The sequence below is a fragment of the Sapajus apella genome, unplaced genomic scaffold (genome assembly GCF_009761245.1).
Source record: "Sapajus apella isolate SASKATOON/1434 unplaced genomic scaffold, GSC_monkey_1.0 scaffold13, whole genome shotgun sequence".
Taxonomy (NCBI): Eukaryota; Metazoa; Chordata; class Mammalia; order Primates; family Cebidae; genus Sapajus; species Sapajus apella.
In genome coordinates, this window is record NW_022436953.1 from 14,458,067 (window position 1) to 14,473,549 (window position 15,483).

Below are 15,483 nucleotides of genomic sequence, written 5' to 3' on the forward strand. Positions count from 1 at the left end.
TTTACACCAAAAGCAGCATAATATAAACACTAGTCTGCCCCTAAACAATGTATCTCTTGGAGCTCTTTCTATGTCAGCACTTAGGGAGCTTCCTCATTCTTACTTTTTTTTTTTTTTCTGAACAGCTGCACAGTTCTCTGTTGGGTGGATGTAACATAACGTGGTAATTTATGACCAGTCCCTATTGATGAACATTTGTTTGTTTCCCATATTCTTCGGCCATAATAAATTATGCTGCATCTTCTTCTGTTATAATAAATTATAACCTTATAAATACGTCACTTCACATGTTTGCAAGTCTATCTGTGGGATAAGTTCTCAGAAGCGGGATTACTGGGGTAAAGAGTATAAGCCTTGCAATTTTGATGGATTTTACCCAATTGCCGTCTGTGGGGGTTCTCCCACCAGTAACGTAAGAGGGAGCTTATTTCGCCACAGACTCTCCAACAGAGTGAGTTCTTAAACTTTTGGCTTTTGGCCAACTTTGCTCGACAAATGATATTATCTCAGTGTAGTTTTCATTTGCATTTTTATTATGAACAAAGTTAAGCGTCTTTTCATAGAGTTACGGGTCATTTATACATTTTTTTTAATGTTTAAGTTTAGGGGTACATGTGCAGGTTTGTTATACAGTGTAGGCAAACCCATGTCATGCGGGTTTGTGGTACGGTACATTTCTTTTCTAGGAGCTGGTCTACTCACATCCATTTGTGTGACTGTACTTTTCTTATCAATTTGTAAGAGCTCATACATTTTTGAGAGATTAGCCCTCAATTTGTGATATGGCTTATAAATATATCCCCTTAGATTTTTCTTGCTTATTATTATTATTGTTATTTTTGAGAGACAGGGTCTCACTCTGTCACCCAGGCTGGAGTACAGTGGCACAATCATGGCTTGCTGAAGCCTCAACCTCTCAGGCTTGAGCAATCCTCCTACCTCATCCAAGTAGCTGGTACCATAAGTGTGCGCCACCATGCTTGGCTAATTTTTAACTTTTTTTTGTAGAGACGGAGTCTTGCTACGTTGCCCAGGCTGGTCTCGACCTGCTGGCCTCAAGCAAAGCTCCTGCCTTGGTCTCCCAAAGTGCTGGGATTACAGGCATGAGACACTGCACCTGGCCTGCTTATTATTCTTTTTTTCCATACAGAAGTTTTAATATTTACTAGTCAAATGCATCAGTCTTTTATGAGTTCTGGAATTTGAGTTTTGGCTAGAGCTGTTACCCATGGCTGTATAGGAATTCTGCTGCATTTGTCCAGGCATTTTAAAATTTCATAGTTTTTTGTTTTAAGTCTTTGATCCCTTTGAAGTTTATCCTGAACTACAGTGTGGGGTATAGATCTGACTTTATTTTTCTCCAGATGGGCACCCAGTTGGTCTCATGCCATTTATTGATTCGACTATATTTTCCTCACTGATCTGAGATGTCACATGTATCACATCCTCAGCTCCACACACAGCGGGGTCGATTTCTCACATTTTTATTCTGTTCTGTTGGGATATCTGTCTGGGCATATGCCAGTGACACTCTGATTTGATTACTGGGAATAGACAGTATGCTCTTTTTCATTGCTCCTCCTTCTCAGTTTCTACAGATATGTTGGTTTACTTTTCTATACAAACTTTAAAGTCAGCTTGTCTACTCCTGTAACTTTATCCTCCACCCCTAATTGTGTTAGTATTTTATGGACCAGTGGTTAGGAATGTAGATGCTGGAATGAGAGACTGCCTGTACTCAAATCCCAATTGCCATTTTCTCTGTGAGTGGGCAAATTTCTTAGTTTTTTAAAACTTCAATTTCCCCATTGAATATTCCACACAGTATCCTGTTATGAGAACATTCACAGAAGGAACCCAGCTAACACGGACTTCATTTACTAGGAACTATGTACAATACACTTATTACTGATGTTGTGATTCTCACAATCATTATTGAAGTGTCTCCATGACAGTGTCCCCACCCCAAACAGCCATATCTCAATGTCATTGTCAGTGGAGGGGGGCAGAGGGAAGGGCTCTGGCAGCTTAGCTTGTCTATAGGACCATGAGATTGGGTGTAGAGGGCCTTCGTGGCCTCCTGTCTCCAGTGGGAGAGACTCGTGTGTCCTGAGATTTAACACACATTGCGACCTCTGGGGGCTGGGAGTGTTGACTGGACACATTGCGCCCTTCTAAATCTCAAAACACAACCCCGTCTTTCCTCCTCCCTCCGCTTCTCAGCACCTCTCCTCAGCATAGATCCATTCTTTGGTTAAAGAAGAGAGAGGCCTGAATAATAACAAGAATGATGATAATAACATTTGCTGCTATTTCGAGTCTCTTATCTGCCCAATAACTTGGAAGGAGTAGCTGGGAAGGAATCGAAATCATCATGACCATTCCACAATTGTTAGGATTTTTGGTTTCAATGCATAGCTTCCAACAAACCCTGTGGGGCTGAAGCGTGCCATCTTCCTCTTGCTACCTGGAGATGTGCAGCAGTGAGAGTCAGTCTCAGGCCAGATTCTACCATATGAAGAATGAGAGGTAGGTGTCCTTCAAAGCACCACCCCCATGCCTGTGAGTGCAGAGAGTTCTTGGCATTTGGACAAGCACCGTGCATAAGAACACTCCAGGCAAAGGAAACAGTGTTTTGGTGGGAGAACCAGCCATCCTTCTAGGAACACCAGGTGGCAGACCCCTCCATTAAGTAGGGGTGGGGACATGCAGAACCAAAGGGAACTCTGGTTTCTGCATGCTTGAACCCTGTTTATGCAAAGGCCAGAATGCTGGACAGTCTTTCTAACCAGCCATGATTCTTGACCCCTGTTATTTACCCATGGCAAGTGGATCTGACCTACATGAGGTTAGGCTGTAGACCCTATGGTATGAATTTAGATAAAGATAGTTGAAGTCCTTGATAGCACCTTCTAGAACATGGATTCTTGATAGGGAACCTCAACTGTTAACTAATTGCCTTAGGGTGAAGATGAAAGTAAATTTATACACATGTCTACATTTACTTCACATGGTTAATGCTTAAGTATTTTAAGGTAATTAATAGATGAGATGATAGGGACTTAATTCAACCCTGACTTCACACATGGGGAAGCTAAGGCTGAAGAAGGCAAGTAACTTGCCCAAGGTTACATGGCCACTAAGTGGGGTTCTGGAATTGAAACCCAGGTCTCTGCTGCTTTCCTGCCCTGTGATGACTGACTCCCCCCAGATGAATGGACGCTTTAGGAGCCACTGTCCTGACCATGCCCCTGACCCCAGCCCCAGTGCAGGGCTGGGCCCCAGCCATGCTGCCTGCATCCTCCTGCCCTTTTCCACCTTGGGCCTTCGCACGTGCTGCGTCTTCTGCCTGAAAAGTTCTTCCCAGTGCTGGAGGTTTTATTGCCATTAGGGCCTAGTCCACATGTCACCTCTTGGTGAGGCCCCTGACCACCAGAAAAGCCACACTCCCCATGCTTCTTTATCTCAGAGCTTATGTTCCCTTCACGGCACTTTCCACGATGCGCGGTTGCTTCACGTGTAAGGAAGCTGTCCTACAGACGCTGGGGCCAAGGCTGCCACCTTCACTCTTCTATCCCCAGAGCTTAGCCCAGAGCCCACAGCAGATGAGACAATCGACTTTCATTGAATAGATAATGAAGGGTAAGCGTTAGTGAACCTGAAATCTAGTGTGGACTCAGGGTATCCGCGTGACAGCTGCTGCCCTTTATCCTCCTTCCGTGTCTCTGCCCACTGGGCTGCTGTGGTTTCTGTTTGGGGCCCTGTGAGCATTCCTGTTTCGGCTGGGCCTGGGGCCACCCTCTGAGTCACAGCCTGCCTGGCGGGACTTCCAGGTTCCTGGCTAGCTGTGCCAGTCTCTGCACTTCTTCAGGTAGTGGCCTCAGCTCTTGCACCCCGAGCTTGTCAGCACCCTGAAAGCATCTGGTTCTATGGGTGTGATGGGGACGGACAGGGTGCTTCCCTCCTTTGTTTCCATGCCAGCCTCACTTGGGAGGCCAGCCTGGTATCTTCATCTGCTTATCTCTCTTCCTCCTTGAAACCACACAACCTCCAGCAGCCCTCCGAGTAGAGATCTTAAACTAGCTCAACTAAACTCCCCCTTACTTCCTCTCTTCCCTCCCCTTCAAGGTCCTCATCCTTGCTTCGTCACCCCCACTTCCCCTCCATGTCAGAGCCAGGGATAGTCATGGCCGCAGCCCTCGTGAGCCTTCTCCACATCCCAGGCAGGCGTGCTGCAGGCAGACCCACGAACGAACCCAGGTGAGTGCTCTTCTTCCATCTCAGATGAGGAAACTGAGCTTGCACAGGTTGGGAAGTGAGCTGTGTTTGTTGGCCAGGATTTATTTTGACTGGTGACTGCTGGGGCTTGGGGAGGAAGCCTAATGGCAACCCCAAGGCCATGGAGCAGATGGCCTGTGCAGCAGTGGTTGTCAGATGGGACAGTGTGGCTGTCTGACCATCCTGGCAACATGGTAGCCCTGGTCTGGGGGTCTGGGGAAAGGACAGGCCAGTGTTTTCATGGGGGGCAGGCTGCTTGGACACTGCTGCTTCCCTGGCCAGCACACGCATTGATTCTTTTTCCCATTTGGCTCCCACAGGGCCTGGTAATGGAATTGAAGAAATCTGAATGAATTGTCTGATGCATCATGACTAAGCTTAGAATGTGCCAAGTGTCTCCCAGGAGTGGCCCTTGGACAGCAGGGCTGGAGTGCTGGGACTCTGTGAGCAGGAAGGAGGCTGTGCTCAGGGAGAGCCACCGACTGAGCCGCTCAGGAGTTCTGGAAGTGCTTGGAGGGTGTGGGCAGTTGTCAAATGAATTTGTGGCACCAGCCCCTTGGCTTTCTGGTGAAGGGGTGGTGGCACAGTCTGTCGTCGTGCCTCTGGTGGTAGATGGGCAACTCAGTCCACACAACCTCCTTCATAAAGCCTTGGATACTCCCAAGCTTTACGGATCTCATTTTGACTTCCCAGGAAGCTCCATATATTGGTCTTTGTGAATTTTATGGAGCATTGCAGGATAATTTTCATTTTTTTTCCATGAACACTCCATTTCAAGTATGTTCAGGAAGCCTTTCATCATCTCTTTTGGGCCTCCACTTCCCTCCCACCTCCTTCCTACATCTGTTCTTCTCTAGGGTGAATAGTTTCAATTTTATCAACGTTTCTTCCTGTGGCTGTATGTGTAGGTCCTTTTCCCATGCTGATCACCAAATATAAGATTTATTTATATCCTACCCAACATGTACTCTTTAAAATTCAGGTGCCCGTAAGAATGATAGTAGCTAAGAGCTTTCATTGAGCTCAAATGCTGTCCACATGCTTCATGTTCATTTTCCCTTTTAATGTCACAATGACCTTTTGAAATCGATATTATTGTTACCTCCCACTTTGTCAATGAGGACACTGAGATTCAGGAAGGTTAAGTACCTCTCTTGCTCAAAGGTACACAGCAAATGAGGAGGAGAGCTGGGATGAGACCTAGGAATCTGGGCTCCGAGCCCCTCCATGCTGCTACTCAAAGTACGGCCCAGAGACCAGTGGCTCAGGCAGCCACCGGGGCCTTGTGAGAACTGCTGACTCTCAGGTCCACATCCAGACGTCCCGGATCAGGAGGCCAGTTGGTTCACATACATGCTCAAGTTGGAGCAGCTCTGGTCTAGTCTCCCTGGAAGGACATGTACCCCTTTACTTTCACTGATGCTGCCTTGGAGCATGTTAGATTCCGGTGTCACAGCCCCTTCTCTCCATCCTGAGTTGGTGCTGTCCTCAGGCTCATCTCTGTCCTGCACAGGCCCTTCCTGCAGAAGGCACATTTGTCAGAATGATAGTATGATGGTTAATTTTATGAGTCAACTTGGCAAGGCCATGGTACTCAGACATTTGGTAAGCATTATTCTAGATATTTCTATGACGGTATTTTTTAGATGAGATTAACATTTAAATCAGTGGACTGAGTAAAACAGATTACTGTCGTTAATGTGGGTGGGTCTCCCTCAATCAGTCGAAGGCCTTAATAGAAAAAAATCAAAACAAAACTGACCTTCCCCTTAATAGAAAAAGACTGAAGAAGAAGCATTTCTGCTGGAAAACTGCATTTGGACTTGAACTGCAACTCTTCCCTGGATCTCCAACCTGCCAGCCTATCACATTCATGTAAGCCAATTTTTTAAGATAACTCTTTCCCACCTTTCTCTATTAATATCTATCTATCTATCCATCTCTCTCTCTCTTTCCCCCTCTCCTGTTTGTTCTTTTTCTCTGAAGAACCCTAATACATCTCTTTTCTGCAGTCAGAATTCACAGTTTGAAGCAGACTTGGCTCTAGAGGTCCATGGAGATGGATGAATACAGAGGGGAAGGCTGGCTGATGTTTTCCCAAGGGACAACCCTTATTTCTCTGAAGAAACAGATAGTGTTCCTCATCCTACAACTCTCACTGGGGCTCTGCTCTGCAGAAATGGTCAGCAGTGTATACCTGGGCTCAGACCTGGTTATGCAGTCACATCTCACATGCCTACACCCAAACCCACTGCTCCCATGGCTCTGGATCCTCCTGGTACCTGTCTCCCTGGTGACCAAGCTTAAGGGTACCTCTCCTCCAACTCTGCTGCTTGGCCCAGGGCAACTCTGAGGTCATAGCAATGTCCCAATCAGACTGGTTAGGAGGAAGAGGGGTTGGGGCAGAATGAGGCAAGGGAGGCTTTCAGCAATTCTACTATCATGTGTCAGGTTTTGCTGTTTTGTGGTTTTATTTGTAATTTTCTTAACCTACTTGAATAAAAATAGGGTAAAACATTGAGCTTCTTGGTTCTGTAAGCCAATATTTTCCACCAAATTTGGATTTTTTTCCTGTTAATGTCTCCAAAAACTTTCCTGGAGAAATTCCCATTCTCTTTTCTCCTAGCACTCAAATTATAGACATACAAAGTCATTTGATAGTTTCCTATTAGTTATTGAGGCACTGGTTATCTTTCTTTAATCTTTCTGTTCTTCAGATTAATACTTTCAATGGATTTTTTTTTAGTTTATTGACTCTTTCCTCTGCTATCTCCTATTTGATGTTAAACCCATCCAGTAAAATGTTTGTGTCAGCAATTGTACAGCTCTCATGTTTTTTCCTGTTGAGATAGCCATCTGTTCATGAATTAGGATAATATTTTCCTTGAATTCCTTGAACTCTGATATCTTATTTGGGTACTCAGCATGTTAATGAGGTGTGGGTCAGAGTGCTAATGTCTACCATCACTCTTTAGCCTCTGTATTATGCTTTCAAACTTGTAGTAGGTGTTCTCTGGTCAGACCTAGGTAGTTACACCCTGTACATATACAGCCCACTCCTCAGTCTTCAGCTTCCAGGGTGCAACATTTCTAGAGTTCTGTCCTTACCTTTTCCCCGTCATGCAGCGCTCAGCTGCTCCAGCTGCCTTGAAGTCTGTTTTCTGCCTCCTCAGCCCATTGTTACTGCCATGCTTTGTTTGGACTCATTCATTGCTCTGAAATTGGAAAATTTCCCTAGAAAGAGAGTAGGATGGTTATTGAGCATTACCCTTGTTTCCTCTAACATAACACCTAGTAAAGTTTGAATTTTTATCTTCTATCTCTTATATTGGGCCATAGGTTTGAGTAGTTTCTCTGGCTTTCCTGGTTCTCACACAATGGCATCTTGCCTTTCAGTTCATCTGATGGTCGGTCCAAGACTCCCCCGTCCTTTTTTTTTTGTTTTTGTTTTTGTTTTTGTTTTTGAGACAGTAACTCACTCTGCCACCCAGGCTAAAGTACAGTGGTGCAGTCATGGCTCACTGTAACCTTCTTTTCAGGCTCAAGTGATCCTCCCACCTTAGTCTCCTGAGTAGCTGGAACTACAGGTGTGTACCACTATGCCTAGCTAAATTTTTCACTTTTTATAGAGATGGGGCTCTCACTATACTGCCTAGCTGATCTCAAACTCCTGGCCTCAAGCGATCCTCTCATTGTGACCTCCCAAACGAAACAGTGGGATTTCAGACATGAGCCATTGTGCCTGGCCACAAAGGCCTTTTTTTTTAAAAAAAAAATTGTGATAGGTAGTCTTTATTCCCACTATGTGGCACTCACTATATGCTAGGCATTGTGGTAAATGCTGTGTATCTATTTCTCACTCTCATATCGGCCTCTTCAGGGAAGTGTTTATACCACCCCCATTTTACATGTAAGGGAGGGGAATGTAGAGGGGTGAAAGGGCTTTCAGTGGTCACAAAGAAAGAAGTGGCAGTTGAGAACTGAACTCGGGACTGTTCCATCTCATCCCATGCTCTAAGCCATTGCTTTCTTGTTTCTATACACCTATCTACAGCCCAACTTCTCTGCCATTTCAGCCCCTTAAAGCACTAACATAGGTTTCTGGAAAACAGTTTTCTCTGCCACTGATTGTTTCTGCCAATGGACAACACAGTATACCCTGCACTTGATACCCCTGCACTCCCAGACACTCTCCTCTCCCCAGCATAGCAGTGTTTGATCAAGTACCTTCCAGCACCATCGATGGGTACAGTAGTATCCTAGGGACCCTGGGAGAAGGTGCAAAAACAATTTTTTTACCTAAAGGGGTCTTAGAGACAGTTATGTCATCCATTTTGCAGAGGAAAAGACTGACCTAGAAGGGAGTGGCCTCGCGAAAGGCCCATGGCTGCTACAGTGCCAGCACTAGAACTCAGCTCTTCAGATTTCCAGGTCTATCTGTTAAGATTCTGGCAGGAAGCACATGTCACTTGGGTTGCAGTTGAGGAGAATTCAGTGCGGGGACTGTTTATGAGGGAGTGGGCAGAGTTAAAGGACACTAACAAGGGATGATGAAGGATGCTAGGATTTGTAATAGCAGAAAGCCATTGCTACACCTGTGCCTGTAAGGTTTAGGGAAGGGAGAGCTAAAGCAAAGGAGAGGGCTACCTGACAAGAGCTATGCCCTTGGGTAGAGGAATGCAGCCCAAACAAGTCATGGCCCATCAGGGAGGGAGTTGGGGAAATAAATACCCTGACTGTCTCTCCACCCACCTTCTGATCTCCTCTTAGCACCTCCCATTGGCTGAAACCATCTGGAAGCCAGACACCAAGGAAACCTTGTTGATGCGTTTCATGGAGTTTGGCCTCCCTGGACACAGAGCAGAGCAGAAAAAGGTGGAGGGAGGCTCTGGAGGGGCAACTGGAGAGTAGCCAGCACTTCATACTGATGCCTCAACTCCGTCTGCTCCGGAAGACAGAGCATCTGTACACTTCAGGAGTTTGTAAGTCCAGATAGAGGGCCAGGTGTGAACAGGTAACCAATAGTTCAAGACTGAAACCCCTGTGAGGAGCAGAGAGGATTGGTCCCCAGGCTGGATGTGCATCCGCCCCAGGGAATGGGACTCTTAGGGAGTTGTTCTCCTAGGTAGGGCTTGTCGCTCTCTGTACCTATGGAGAGAATAGGATTCTCTCAATGCCATTAAACTGAACAAGCATTTATTGAGTGTGTACTGTTTGGAAGGTGTTGGGTCTCTAAAGATGCATAGGCGTAACCTACCTCTGCCTTTGAGAGATTCGGAGAGGCATATAGGTGACCAACACAACATCACTTTTCTGCATGAAGGTTGGGGGAGGCACATGTGCTTCTTGGTTTACCAGCTGACAAGGTGAGATTTCCACGGTGGGTGTTGAGTGTGTGCATGGACTTGGGCATGGCTTCTAAGATAAAGGAGTTTTAAACCTCTGTCTTCTGCCCTGCCATCTCCGCCACTTTCTAGTTATAAGAGGAATGGCAAACTGTGGCCATTATGTGAGCCATCAGGGTCTGGGGACTTGCCAGGGTAGACATTTTCCTGTTGGCTCTGAATGAAGACATCATCCAGTGGCTACTCTGAGAGTATGCGGAGTGGGCGTGGGTGATGGTAGAGACTCCCAAGTGTCTCAGGGACAGGCATTATAGGATGGTGGCTCTTTCCTTATTGGGGTTGAGGGGCGGGTCTGTGAGCGAACACTAAAGACTGGAGCTTCCAAATCCTACAACTCCGCCTTGATGGTATAATAGTGAAAATAGCTAAAATATATTGCCAGGCACTGTGTTAACTGCTCTGCAAGCATTCTCTCGATATATTCTTACAATGATCTTAAGAAGTAGGTACTAGGAGCAAACGGAAGCTATGAAGGATTAAGGGACTTACCCAGGGTCACACAGTTGGTACATGTCAGAGCCCGAATTCCACTCATCCCTGTGTGCCTGTTGAATGTTACCTGGGTGTGGAGGTGCTGAGAACGGTGTTGGACTTCAGAAAACAGTTTGGCTCTTGAACCATTTTCTGCATTGTTCTCTGCTTAGAAGTGTTGGAACCTCTTGTTCTGAGCATGCGAAGGACTCACTGACCTTTCCTGATGCTCCGCGGGGCCCAGGTTCTCCTCTGAATGACAGAGGTTCTAGGGACCAAGAACACAATACAAAGCTTCACCTCCCAGGCCTCCCTCCCCACCTGACTGGCCAGCTCTCCTTCCTGTCTTCCCATAAGGCCAGAGAAGGCATCAGACGGCAAGCAGTATTGAAGTGAGACGTGATGGGAGAGAAGGCATTCATCCTTCAAAGCTCAGACACCCTTCCCTGGAATGCGCCCCTGTTGTTAGTCTTTGCTCTTGGTTGACCTGCTTTGGTAGGAAGCAGGATGTGCTCCACTCAGCTCACTGGTTCACATTCTTCTCCACTGGGTGTGGTGTCCACCGGGCTGTTGACCAGGGGTTCATTTAGTCACTCATAATATGTGAGGACTCCACAGTTCACAAAACCTGTTCATGTTTCATTTGATCTTCACAACAGCCTCACGAGGAAGGAACTCACATCGTTCCTAGTTTAGAAAGAAAGAAACTGAGGCTCAGGTGTCTCTAAGCCAAAATGAGTCTGGCGGTTTATTTCACCAGCGCTGGTGGAGCCCCTGTCAGCCCTATGCCCTGCTGAGCAAGCTGCCTGGATAAACGTGGGGCCTGGGCACAGAGGGCAGACATTTCCCAGTCTGCTGCTTCTGTCTTCAGGAGTCAAGCCATTTCCTGAGTACCAACTCTGAACTAGGCATTCTGGTGGGTGTGAGAACTCAGTTACATCATTCTTGACTTCTAAGAGCTTGCAGTTTCCGTGGAGAGATGAGAATTTTGGGTGTAAGAGTAACCAATGCCACTAGGCCAAATCAAGGTGGCTTGGGAGAAATAAAACAATTTAAGAGGCCAGGTGGCCTCAGCTGCAAATGGTCCTTAGAGGAGGTGGGATCTGTGCTGTTTTCTACAGGAAGAGCAGTTCATGTTCAGGTAGGGAGGACATGGAACAGTATTCTAAGAGGAAGACCGTGCTGAGGGCCTGGAAGGAAGACAGCAGGAAACTGGAGACAGGGAGGCCAGTCTGTTGTAGACCAGGGGAGTAGAGAAAGGCAGCGTGGGTCTTTGTACAGGAGAAAAGAGAGATGTATTGAGTTCCAGAGGGAGCTCTCGAGCTGGGTCCTGCTGGGGGAGAGAGAAGACTGGGACAGTGGGTGTCATTTACCCCCAGGGCCTTGGCCTCAGCTTCAGGCTGTGTTGTCCTGAGCGTCCAGCTACCTTTTCCCCGTGTGCTTTAGGATTACCTCAGACTCCTTTTGCCATGGGGGAAGGATACCCAAGGATCTGGGTCAGGCAGCATGAACACATACCCAGAGGCTGCACAAGCAGCCCTCCACTGACCGCTCTCAGCTCACCTCCTACCACATCTCCCATTACTGACCACTTCATTCACGAAGCCCCTGCCACACTGGCCTTCGCCTATTCATGCAGCATATTGATATCTTTCTGCCACAGGGCCTTTGCATTGGCTGTTCCTTTTGTCTGGAATAATTTTCTTCTAGCTCAGCACAGGTATGGCTCTTTCTCATCTTTGAGTTTCACTGGTCAGAGTGACCTTCTCTGACCTCTCCATGTTCAGATGGAGTCAGTCCCTCCTACCTCCCAGTAACTCTTCGTTACATCACACTATGTCCATTACGTTGAGGGCACTCACTATCTGCTGTAATTTCCTGATTACTGTCTTTGTATTCCCTCTAGAATAGAAGCCCTATGAGAGCGTGAACCTGGTCTATCTTGTTGCCCATACAACATGTACTGGTCTGAGTAGACAGTCAACTGCATTTGCTGAATTGATGAATGAGCACCATTTCTCCCCAAATCTCCTTAGTCACACTCAGACAGTATTAAGGGTGGACAGGGTTTGGGGAGTGAGCAGGTCTGTGGATCTCTTGGAGTTACAGGCATCCTTCTATACTTGCATTCTTTTCCCTGGGAAGTAGATTGGTGGTAATCACTATGTTCTTCACCAAATGCTTCTGGCTCTCCATCTTCTGGGCAAAGGATAGAATTGTACTCCCTTGGCCCTTTTGAAATGAGGCCTTGTCCTGGGATTTGTTTTGGCTTCTGAAAAGTGAGTGGAAGGGATGTGTGTCTCTTTGGGGCAGACACTGTAAGAGCGAGTGTATGATTCACCACGCTCCTTCCCTCCACCATGATCGCACCATGACTGTGGGTTGTATATTGAGAGGGAGCCTCTATCAGTCTGAGTCTCTGAATGACTTCAGTGAGCAGAGAACCCACTGACCCATGCTGGACATGTAGCAGGAGCAGGAATTAAACTTTGGCTGTGTTAAACCATGAAGATTTTGCTTGTATAGCCTAGCCCATCCTGACGGATAAAGAGTCCCAAGTTTTTATTAGGTCCTCGGAGGAGTCTGTTAGCCAAATACAATCAAGAACCATTGGCTCAGGGATCAGCTGGAGTGGTAGAGAAATGCAAGAAAGGTAGAACTCATGTACAGTACATGCCCCATTATGTGCAAGACGCTTTGCTGCAGTGCTTCATGTATGTTATTGCATCAATTCTCCAGCAACCTTGTGAGGCAGCTAGTATTAACTCCATTTTGCAGAAGAAACAGACTTAGAGAATTTAAGGCATTGCTACTAGAAGTGTGGTGGGCAGACCAGCAGCATCAGTATCACCTGAGAGCTTATTAGACATGAAGAATCTTGGACCCTTTCCCAGTCCTATTATATCAAAATCTGCATTTTGACAGTGTCTCAGGTGATTTGTGTGCACATTAAAGTTTGGGGCACATTGATTTGAGGAGTTCACTTGATGATCTCTATCTAGCTCATAGACAGGGGACCCAGGCAGCGATGGCTCAAGAGATAGGATAGCATCCCCACTCTGCCCTACCATCCCTTGTGGGGAGAGTGGGAATCAGGATGTAGGATTTGAGTTAGGCATCTGATCTCCCTCCCAGCTTGTGTTCATTGGCTCCCCTGGCAGATACATCTTCAGCCAGTTTGAATGGTTGGTTGTGACCATTTATTGACTTCGAAAACGACTCAGACCATGTGTCTAGGGTTGTGTTCCTTCCAGCTGTGGATCTGTGGAACAAACAGCAGTCGTGGACTGGAGGTGAAGTCAGACTTGGGTCTAGAGTGGGGAAGACCTACCCTTGCTATACCTGATATGACTGGGGATCTGGGGTAATACCTTGATAATGGCAGTCACATGTCTTGGTGCCTCTGAGATGACAGAATTGGGTCCCCTTGGCATTGAGCTTGATGCCTCTGATCTTGAAGTGCCTCAGTGGGTGCTAAATATTCCAGAAGATCTTGCATGTTGCCTGAATCTGCCAGTGGCCAGAACACAGATCTTAGAACCCTACATTTCCTGCTTCCATCTCCAGGGGCTGAGTGATGCTACTCTCTTACCATGTTATAGATGAGGAAATGAGCAGGAAACTGTGCCAAGAGAAAGATTGCAGCCCCCTGCAGACATGGCCAGAGCTGAGCATCTGTGGGAAGAAGATCCCAGTGGCCCATGGCCTCTGGCACTCTTATCGGTTGATGGCATTCATCTCTGCAGAGCCACAGTGGACTTGCTAAGGAAATTGAAGCTCCTAGGCAGGGGAGCACAATTTGGCCTCTTCCTACTAAAATTACAGACCATTTTTAGCTCTTTTCTTTCCACGCATTTAGATTTTCCGTAAAAAAGGCACAGTGCCCTCTCCCTCAGTTAAAATCTAGTTATCCATTCAGCTAAGTGAGAAATCTCATATTACAGAATTATTAATTAATTCAACAAATATATATTGGGTGCCTGCTGAGTGCCAAGCACTGGGGCTAAGAAAAGTAATAGAGTGTTTTGTTTTTTTTTTTTTTCATTTGTTTAGACCCTGGGTTGGTTCAGATATAAAGAATAAAACAACAGTGACCTGTCTTCAATTGCCCACAGTCCAGGGAGGCAAGATTTTACATTGCTGCCATATGGAGGATTGAGGTGTACATAGAGTAATCCCTGGGCGTGCACAGAAGTAGATGACAGTGTGGGGCAGTGGCTTAGTGTGTTGGCTGAGGACTCAGACTTGGATTCCTGTTCTTGCTTTAGAATTTGCTCCCTGAGAGCCACATCTATTAGACAGAGATAGCAAGAGTATCTGATGGTGAGGATAGAAGGAGAGCACTGCCATTGATTGAACTCTTTATTATAAGCCCAATGTTGTGTTAAGTTACCCGAGACGCAGGATTATTGGAGGTTTGCGCAGCTGGTGCTAACAGGAATTTGGGGCGAATGGGCATTACCATTTGAGAGCCTCCTTTATTAGCTGGGGAGTGAGTTGTCCAAGGTGCCAGATCCAGCTGGTGGCAGAGCTGTCTCTTGTTCCCAGGCCTCTAGCCTCTTTCTGCATTGACTGGGCACTTGCCCCACTTTCCCAAGCTGGGCTCAGGTTTTGTTCCGATATGGAAATGTGGCTGCAGAGGGGCTGAGGGTAGCAGAGGCTCACCCAGGACGGCCGCCAGCTCCCTTCCCATGGATCAATGGAGCCCACACCTCCAGTTGGCAATCTGTAGAAAAACAAATTAAAACAGAGAAGCTCTCATTTCCTTTTTCCCCTCATCCTGCCCTGATAGATTTATTTTGGAAAGCGACAGGAGGCTAATGGAATCACTTAATTTCCCTGATAATAAATTACTCCCAAGTGCAATAATTAAACGTTTCACAACAAACAGTTTCTTTCTGCAAAACCTCCCTCATAGGTTTCTCCTGCTCTGCCAGCCCTCCTTCCTCCCCCTTCCTCCCCGCTGCCCCCTACTCCACCCTGAGTTGGCCTGGCCTGTCTAGTGAGTCATCTTTCGTTTCTGGGCTTAAGGAAGCTGACCCAGGCAATCACCCGGGGCCAATAGGAGAACCCTATAGGAATATGGGACAGAAAAGAATGTGTCAGGAAAGAAGCAACCAGATCAGGGTTTGAATCTTGGCTCTGGCACTTCCCAGCTGCATGACTTGGGAAAGTCACTTAATTTCCATTTGCTTCGGTTTCTTCATTTGCAAATGGGGATAATACCGCTCAGCTGGCAGAACCTTGATAAGGCTTAGAATCAGTGTGTGCAAAGTCCCTGGTGCATAATAGGTCTTCAGCAAATAGGAACTGTCAAAAATTAATGTTT